The sequence below is a fragment of the Panthera tigris genome, chromosome D3 (assembly GCF_018350195.1).
Source record: "Panthera tigris isolate Pti1 chromosome D3, P.tigris_Pti1_mat1.1, whole genome shotgun sequence".
Classification (NCBI taxonomy): domain Eukaryota; kingdom Metazoa; phylum Chordata; class Mammalia; order Carnivora; family Felidae; genus Panthera; species Panthera tigris.
In genome coordinates, this window is record NC_056671.1 from 73,112,185 (window position 1) to 73,122,471 (window position 10,287).

Consider the following 10,287-nt stretch of genomic DNA (forward strand, 5'->3'; position numbering starts at 1 on the left):
TTTCTGAACTTCTGTGACCTCATCTCTGAAATGAGATGAAATGATCCTTAGTCTGGATCAGCTTCCTTTGTTCTATACTCTCAGAGCATTATATTCCTTTTTACTAGAGCACAGAGCTTAGTATTGAATGTTTGCTCAGTGTCAATCTCCCTGTGAACTCTGTGAGAGGAGGGACCATCACCCTTTTCACAGTAACTGTATTGCCACAGTGGGCACTCAAATGTAGGGTTTGTTGTTGTTGTTGTTGTTTTTGAATGGAGGAATGGCAGTTTTTTGTGAGGATTGCAAGAGATAACTTACATATAAGCTTCCTGGGACCTCCTTTTCTTCCTATCTCCCCAGAAAATCCCACCCAAATACCTAATGTTCCAGTGTTCCTTCCATATCTGTAGAAAAAGTTCTAATGAATAGATATTTTGTAAATATGTGGTGAAACTGAAACCCCAAGATCAGAAGGCATATCTGCATGTTCATCAAATCTGCATATTTGGGCCAAATGCCAATTTCTCTGCACGTATTTTGGGGTAATATACATTCAAACTTAGGTTCCAGCCAAGGAATTGTGACACGGAGAACTGGCGGTTTATTTCCCTGTGACTAGCGGTCTCTCTCTGTGATGAGGATGGACTGACTACCAGCGATTTAGCTGAATCGCAGACATTTTCAGATTATTTGTTTGTGCCAATTTTGAGCCCAGTTATTACATCCTAGACAAGAATTGTGTCTGAGCAGGCAGTGAAGAGTGAGGACTCGTGGGAAGTTTGTTTCATTTTACCCAATCAACTCAGTATTTCAGCTGTATGTGATTTTCTGTCCAAACGCTATAGTTGATTGCTTCAATTTTTTACTTCCTTCTGCACGTCTAGACACATCATTAGAACTGACAAAGAAGGTAGAGAATTTCAGTGGTGTGCCCATCTCCAGAGCGCTGGGCCTAATGAGAAGGATAATCCCAGGGATTTATTCCTTTCTAAAACAATTCGTATACAACAGGCTATACTGTTTATTTGTATAAGGAACTGTTCAGTTCGCCAAAAAGTTAATTTGGGGCAGATATGCCAAATACAGGTCTATCCTGAATGGATAAATGGCCATTGCCATTTTCTTGCCTCCCCATGGGCTCTGCTTTTCCTGAATATATTGCTCTCAGCTATGCTTTCTTAAAGGTGGGAAGTAATGATGAAATTAAAAACATACAAATCAGCCAACAAAACCTTGCGAATATTTTATGCATAAACCTAGTAAGAATACAAAATACAGGTTGTCGCTGACATTAAAACTCCATTTTAGTTTTTACGTGGTTGATTCTAAGGGAAGGGAGATCTTTTGCTCTACCCATTTCGGGTTCTCTAGCTGGGGCCCCGTAGATCAGACTGGCGAAAGAATTAACAAGAGAAAAACAAATAGAGGTCTGTTAACATGTGCATCATGCATGTATCACACGGGAGTACTAGAGATCAATAACTCAAAGGTTTGGTTAGCATTTGAGAGGAGTAACCGATTTTTAGAGAAGTGGCGGGACACGAGGAAAAGAACCTTGAGTCTCTAGGGGCAGCAAATTGAGGAAAGGCCAAAATATGGAAACTAATGGAAGATAGGGGCTTGTTGGTAAACTTTGTTTTGTAGGTTTCTCTGGTGCCCTCTCGTGCTGATAGGGCTCTAAAGTTGTCTCGTGATGAACTTTTGTCCTTCCTGGTAGAGAAGAAGGAGGGACACCTTTATCCGTTTATGCCTGTTGTAGGCAAATAGGGGGAAAGTAGGGAACTTTTCTCCTATCTGCTTTTCCTCAGGTGCCTTCAGCTCAGAATAATTTGCATGTCAAAGTGCTACATTTTGGAATAGTGTATTTTTCTGCCCCACAATGTCACTGACCTATTCTTTTGCAGCTTTTTTGCATGTGTGTTTGTTTTCTTTTTAAACTGTAAGATGAAATTGACAGAATTAAGGGCATATATGATAATAATCTGTATATAGCACTTGTTGGCATATTCATGGTTCAAATGAAATATGTTTACTTTGTAGAGAACAATTATATGATATGATGTGAAAAGTAACTGCACATGACTTTTTAAAATAGAAAATCATACCAAGATCACCTTTTTTATTCACTGTATCAATTCATTCTTAGAGTCTAGGACTAAATTTAGAAATAGTTTGGCAAATAAAATTTCTAGAATAAAAGGCCTGGGAACATTCAACTCTCCCAAGTCCAACATTTTATGGACTACGTGGAAACACATATTATGGCATATTTGCCCAGTGTTTTCCAAGAGAGTTCATTCTTTCATCCCAAAATGTTTACTGAGTACCTCCTATTTCTCAGGTACTAGTGCTGAGCTGCCGGATTTAGGAAGTGAGCAAGACCTCGCCCTAGCCCCTGGGGAACTTACCATGGGTCACTCTTACGTGATGTGATGACTGCTTTGATAAAGACAAGCCCAGAGTTGCCCACTAGTCTCCCTTAGAGGTAGATTCTTTGTCAGAGTAACTAGTGAGACAAGTTAAGCTATGACCTTTGAGGTTAATCGTGGCAGTGGGCTAAGTGGGATCATGAAGAGTGTGATAGTCAGGATGTAGTTGGGAAGCCACAGCCTTCCTCACCTGAAATCTTCTAAGAGGACACTTTCCTGAGTTCTGGGAGGTACTTAGAGCCATGATGGAGATGAGTTATCATGAAGTGGACTTTCTGAAAAATCAAAACACATTTCTGGGTCCCCTGCCAAGTCTCTTGGTGCTCCTTTATTGCTCTGCCCTACACTTACCCGTGACGTTCTCCTGTGCACCAGAATTCTCTTGTATCGCAGCGCTTAGAAGATTTATGTGAAAACAAAGTAATGAAAGCTACTTGCATCAGGAGTTGCAACCCCACATGTGTTGTTAAGTGTTTGACAGCTCATCTTCCTTTCGTTCTTCGTCCATCTTTTTAAGCATGTGGATAGCTTTATCACGTGAGAGTTTTTGATGAACTCTGAAGTCCTTATAGCCCTCTTGTCAGATATATTGGTTCAAAAATTTTGAGTTTGTCAAATTTGGGTCATCTAATGAAATCAGGTGATTTTCTTCCTCTAATCCCCTTGTTAATTTTTTTGGTAATGTCTCCAAATATGTGTATTTAAACTAATTTTGGGGGAGAGAGAAAAACATTAGAAAACTGAAATGTCAGTGAGACTGGAAAGGTTGAAATCTGATGAAGAAAATATCTCTCTTCACAAAAGCTATAGCACTGTTTGAGGAATAATGATTTTTTACTCTCTATCTCCTTCATGAGAAGAAATATATAAATTTTATAGGAGGAAGAAGATAGGTAAAAGTTCTTGGAGAATAACTTCCTCTAGGATGTTTCAAGACAGAAGAATTGGTCAATGCAGAAATTTCTATAATTTCCTTTTTGACTTTTCAAATTAATGTTGATACTCATCTGACTGGGTTGATGTATTGGTGTTCTTGTCCAAAAGTCAGGATGGCTTCTTTTTTTTTAACTGTGTTTTGAAGTTTATTCATCTTGGAGAGAGAGAGACAGAGAGACAGAGAGACACAGAGAGAGAGAGAGAGAACAGGGGTGAGGCAGAGAGAGAGGGAGACAGAATCCGACCGAAGCAGGCTCCAGGCTCTGAGCTATCAGCACAGAGCCCGATGCGGGGCTCAAACTTGTGAACCACGAGATCATGACCTGAGCTGAAGTCGGACACTTAACTGACTGGGCCACCCAGGTGCCCCCAGACAGGATGGCTTCTTAGTGGAAATTTATTTTGTGTGTTTTGTGACGTGAAATATGGATCAGCTCCTCTAAGCTTCTGTTTCTTCTTAAGCAAAATGAAGATAATAATAGCTCCTACCTTACAAGTCATGGTGACGACTAAATAGGACAATGCTTGTAAGGCTCTAACTTAACAAACACTCTGGCAGATGGTAAGCAATCCACAAATATGAACTATTGTTATAATTACTATTAATAAAGGAGACACTCCTTTCCTCGCCAGCAGCAGGACATGCATCTTTAATTTTTTTTCACATTAGCCACGACTTGTGTTTGTTGTCCTCCTTTGGAATATTGACAGACGTTTATTTGTGTGTCTGCTGATTAGGGTAAATGGGCATGTTCTGGTGGGAAAAGATACCAACAGGCACTTCTTTTTTTTTTTTTTTTTTTAATATATGAAATTTACTGTCAAATTGGTTTCCATACAACACCCAGTGCTCATCCCAAAAGGTGCCCTCCTCAGTACCCATCACCCACCCTCCCCTCCCTCCCACCCCCCATCAACCCTCAGTTCTCAGTTTTTAACAGTCTCTTATGCTTTGGCTCTCTCCCACTCTAACCTCTTTTTTTTTTTTCCTTCCCCTCCCCCATGGGTTTCTGTTAAGTTTCTCAGGATCCACATAAGAGTGAAACCATATGGTATCTGTCTTTCTCTGTATGGCTTATTTCACTTAGCATCACACTCTCCAGTTCCATCCACGTTGCTACAAAAGGCCATATTTCATTCTTTCTCATTGCCACGTAGTATTCCATTGTGTATATAAACCACAATTTCTTTATCCACTCATCAGTTGATGGACATTTAGGCTCTTTCCATAATTTGGCTATTGTTGAAAGTGCCGCTATAAACATTGGGGTACAAGTGCCCCTATGCATCAGTACTCCTGTATCCCTTGGGTAAATTCCTAGCAGTGCTATTGCTGGGTCATAGGGTAGGTCTATTTTTAATTTTCTGAGGAACCTCCACACTGCTTTCCAGAGCGGCTGCACCAATTTGCATTCCCACCAACAGTGCAAGAGGGTTCCCGTTTCTCCACATCCTCTCCAGCATCTATAGTCTCCTGATTTGTTCGTTTTGGCCACTCTGACTGGCGTGAGGTGATATGTGAGTGTGGTTTTGATTTGTATTTCAACAGGCACTTAAAGACATATGCTGTTGCCCTGGCAAAACTCAGACAATAGCATTGTTGTTTTGGGCAGAGGGTATCTTTATGTGGGGCCCAGGGAACTAGCAGCAGGTGCCCCTCTCCACAGAAACAACGTTCATATTTTTATGTGCAGACCTATTTGGTATAAAGATGACTGTATGAGAGGTTTTGTTCTCTCTTTTTCTATTCCTACCCTACCAAATGTTAAGGCGATATTTTATGGTGGTTCAAACATTTTTTTTCCTTCAGATTTTAAAGTTTGAATGTGTACAGTCTCTTGTCAAGAGAAGCCAGGCAAGTCAGGCTGCTACTCCTGGCAGTGTCACGTAGATGGGTGTAGGTTAGAGAACAGGGACTTGGGAGCATTTTGAATGTTAGTCATCCACAAGATGATGGAACCAAAAGGCAAGGACAAAACCATACCTGAAGAAGTCATCAGGATCAAAACTAGTTATGGTAAATTGGTCATCAGTAAGGGTAGGGACGGTGGTAGGGGCAAGTATGGGGGATTTCCCAGAATTCTGTAGCTACAAGAAAAATCATAAAACAGAAATGAAATGAGAGCAGTCAAGACATTGGTCATAAATAGGGATGGGTTGCCGGGAACTTTCTTTCACTAGGTGTTGATCGCATGATGTATATGTGCGTCACTTGGGTCAGAGGCACAGGGTTTAAGGACCTCAACAGTAGATTTAAAGCATGTATTCAATTTTATACCCTTTGAGTAATTAAAGTTATTCAACCTAATCTAGAGATGAAGTCACTGCCTTCTCTCTTTCCTGCTTTTGAAAGTTTGCCAGACAGGATGTGATTTCTTCTTTTCTTTAAAAAGGAAATCCTCTCTTAAATATTCAATTCCATTTATCAGAATAGAAGGAACAGACTGGAAATAGGAAAGAACAAGAAGAAAAGGAGGCATATAAATTAATATTATTTTAAATATGTGCATTATGAAATATGTCATAGAAATGTAAAATCTGTATTGCAAGAATATCACCCAGCTAGCTAAGTCATTAGAATATCTTACATTTATCTGGGGCTAACAGGATAAGACTTATACACCTACTTCTTTAGTCAGGAGAAAGAGCTTAAAAGAATTCAGGACCTTTCAGCATCTGTAGAATTTTGAAATTTAAAAGTGATAAAGATTAAAAAGAGTTTCTTCCCCAATTAGTTTTGACTTTAGTTCAGTAGTCATGAATGGAACACTTATAGTTTCACATGCTGTAGCATCCTGGGCTTTGTTTTCTGCTCTGGTGCAAAAGAACAAAGATGATGTCATACAAAAATCTCAGCTCTTGTACCATATGCAGTCAAACTGTTGCTAAAGAAACTTGTCAACATGAAGCATGTCTATGTTATGGCTAAGGGTTATTCTTGAGCAGTGTGTTAATACATATTAATTACTGGGTCAAAGATTATGCACATTTAAAAAAGACTTCCAGAAAATTTGTACCAGTTTATATTCACACCAATACCTTCTATGTGTCAGTCCTTACACTCAAGGAAACCCCATTTTAACTCTTTATGCCTTAGGATATAAATCCTTTGTCTGCCTTATGCCTTTGGAACTATTTTTCTAGTGTTTTAACTTCTGTAGCTCTATGACTGGACTGGGTAAATCCTTGCTGTTTACTTAAATTTTATAGTGTACCTCATGGTTTTAAAAGAGATTAAAATTGTCTTCTCACTTTGATCAAAAATAAGGGGGCTATGCTGTTGTTAGTACTTACAAATAGGGCTACTTATTTCTAGATATTCAAGTTCCATCTGGTTGGTTGGGGTGGACATTCATTCATTCATTCATTCATTTTATCCAGCATTTATTGAGTATCCTAGAGGCTTTCTACTTGTTAGATATGTACCCTTAGGTCAAACATGATTCTAATTCAGGAAGCTGATAGTCTAGTAGAGAAGATAGACAAATGTATAATTATAGTTGAGTATACAGTGTGGTAAGTGTTATGATATCAGAATGCACAGAATAGTTTGATAACATAGGGTAGGTAGTCTCTACTGAGATACAATACTCAGGGAAAGCACTTGAGTGATTTTGAAAATTGGGTAGGAATTTGGTGGAATGGGCATGGAAGGGCATTCTCTGTAGAAGGAACAGTATGAGTAAAGGTACAGAGACATTGAAATATTTGGGAACTATGCAGTGTTTTTGTTTGTCTGGATCAAAGTTGGAGAGTGGTAGAAGGGAAGCTAGAGATGAAGTTGGGGCCAGGATAAAGTCGGCCTTTTGTGGACTAAATTAAGAATGTTGAATTTTGCCTTGTAAATTTTGGAGGGAAAGAGGGAGAGGAATAGAATTTTAGATTTATTTAGATTTATCTAAAATAGATAAAATTAGATTTATCTAATTTTAGATTTAGAGTAGAATTGCAAAAAGAAGAGTTCTCACAGGCCTTTTAACTAGCTTTTCTTGTGTTAACACCTAACCATAGAACATTTATCTAAACTAAGAAATTAAGCTTGGTACAATCCTGTTGGTTAAAGAACAGAACCTTGTATGATTTCACCAGTGTTTCTACTAATGTTCCTTGTGTGTTCCAGAATCCAATCTGGGATTTTCCACTGTCTTCGGTTATTATGTTGCCTTAGTCTGTGATAGTTCCTTAGCCTTTCCTTGTCTCTCATGACCTTGATATTGTGGAGGAATACTGGCCAATTATTTTGTAGAATGTTCCTCAGTTTGAATTTGTCTGTTGTTTTCTCATGATCAGATTGAGTTTACGCATTATGAGGAAGGTCAACTCAGAAAAGATGTTTTCAGTGTATCATATCCGGTTGTACATTTTTTAACTGGTATCTGGTGATGTTAACCTTGATCAGTTGGCTAAAGCAGTGCCTGCCAGGATTCTCTACCATAAACTTAATATTTTTGCCTTTGTAATTACGATGTATTTTGGCAGCATCAACTAAAAATCTGGAAGAAAAGCTTCTTGGAGATGTGGACACATCTCAGAAATGATATTATTATTATTAATATTATTATTATGAGACTGTGCTTTCTGGGCTGGTAGTCTCTATCTCATTAAAACTCTAAGCTTTCTTGACAAACAGATCAGTAGCAATTCAGACATTATTGCTCGTTGAAGACTAACCCAGCCTCATCTTGTGACAGATATTATGAATAGCCCATGCACTTACTGTACCCAAAGTTGCCTAGATCTTTAATCCCCAGCCCAGTGTCCCCCTCTTTTTTCTCTCTTTCTTCCATGTCTCTTCCCTTCTCTTTGACCCTCACTCAAAACATTTTTTCAAATCGTTTCCACATTAGAGTTATAAACAAAAACCTCTCAAAAACCTCCTTTGACCCTCTGTCTTCCTGGCAAGCGCCTTTTTACACCTACTTCCTTCACAGTAAAGCTTTCAAAATCTGTCATATATATTCTGTGTCCACTTTCTGTAATTAGCCCAGCCAATGCAATTCTGGCTTTGCTCCACCAAATAATTAACATTCCTTTTTTTAGAGTCATCACAACCTTTCATTTGATACTTTTCAGTAATCATCTTACTTTACTTCCTGTGACATTTGACATCGTTGACTATGTCCTCATTCCTGAAATGCTTTTGTCTTTCTTGGCTACATGGACAATACTCTTCTTTGGGTTTTCTCGTGGACATCTGTCTGTGGACAACTGTCTTTGGACAATTACTGTTTAGAATGTAGCTACTATTGCAATTATCTTGGAATTCAGAGTTTTTTGTGAGGGTAATAGCATCTTGGTGTTTGATTTGATTTGATTTTGAAGAATTCAAAGGTTTTTGTTTTTCACAGATTTATTTTTTTATTCATATACCTTAGAATATTCATATTTTATTTGATAATGTACATTAGAATTTCATAAAATATGCAGTTAAAATTCTTTAAGCTACTTAAGTAATGGTACTGAAAAGTAAACTTGACTTTGTATTATTGAGGTCAGCAGATATGCTTTTCTACCTTTACTTCAGATTAATTGAATCAGCCTAGACTTTATGTTACGCCATTTAGGTATGAGAATTACAAGGATATTAGCAACAAAAAGATAACAAAAGCATACATATCATTAATAATTAAGAAATTTTTTGAAGTAATTTTTCAGGTACCTTGTTTAACTTGTTATGAAGGTAAATTAAGTCGGATGCAATGAGTTATGGGGGCTTCATATCTCAGAACACTTCATATTATTATTTTACCAAATATTCTAGTTAATTATCTGAGTTTATCTTAGGTAAAGAAAATCCATGTAAATTGAAGTGCATTAAGTAAAAGAGCCACAGAAAAACACAGCACTCAAGTGAGTGTAAAATTAACATGTGAATCAATATAATTTTCCAAGATTTAAAAATGACTTTAGTGAAATATTAATTAGTGCCCAAGTGGACAGGGGCAAACACTTCCATGTTTTGAACTACCTGAAATTCAGAAGGAATGAAAATTATTTCAGGTTTAATACAGTTAAATCTTGGCACAGTTCTTTGCCTGGATAAAATGAGAGCTATTAATAAACATACAATCAGAGAACAATTATTTCAACCACCGTTGAGTGAGCCGTAGTTATTTTATTTAATAGGAAACTTTTTGTCTCCTTCTTTTTATCTCTTGCTGAAGGAGTGCCAGAAACCATTCAGGAGTGGTCAGTGAAGTAAAATGAAAAATAAACAAAAAGGCATAAACAGAGAAATAAGGAAACATGTCTGCTCTTCAAAGCACAAATCTATTGGGAAAAACCGTATTTTTCCTTTTGCAAAGCATTTTTTCAGGTTCAAATAAGTAGCAGAGTAAAAGTCATGCCTTGGGAAGAAGTGGCACTTGCCTTGGGAAAATTAAAAAATGTTGAGGTCCCATTATGCACTTTCACCCACAGTGCATTGTTTTAATTTTAAAACTTCAAAATTTTATAAAATAGAAATTATACATATTTAAGTATACAGTCTAATTTTTTCATATACATACACCGATTACTGTAGTCAAACTAATTAACATATCCATTTCCTCAACTTAGTTACCATTTTTTTTTCTGTGTGATGAGAGTGCCTAAGATACATTCTCTTAGCAAGTTTCCAGTGTACAATATATTATTATTAATTATAGTCACCATGCTGTACGTTAGATCTCTAGAACTTATTCATCCTACATTACTGCACCTTTGTACCCTTTGACAAACATATCTCCATTTCCCCTATCTCCCTCCTCCTGGTAACCACCATTCTACTCTCTGCTTCGGTGAATTTGACTTTTTTAGTTTCTATGTATAAGTGAGATCGTACAGTATTTTTTTTTTTTCTGTGTCTGGCTTATTTCACTTAGCATAATATCCTCAAAGTTCATCCATGTTGTCACGAATGTCATGATTTTCTTTTTTATTATGGCTGAATAGTATTCCA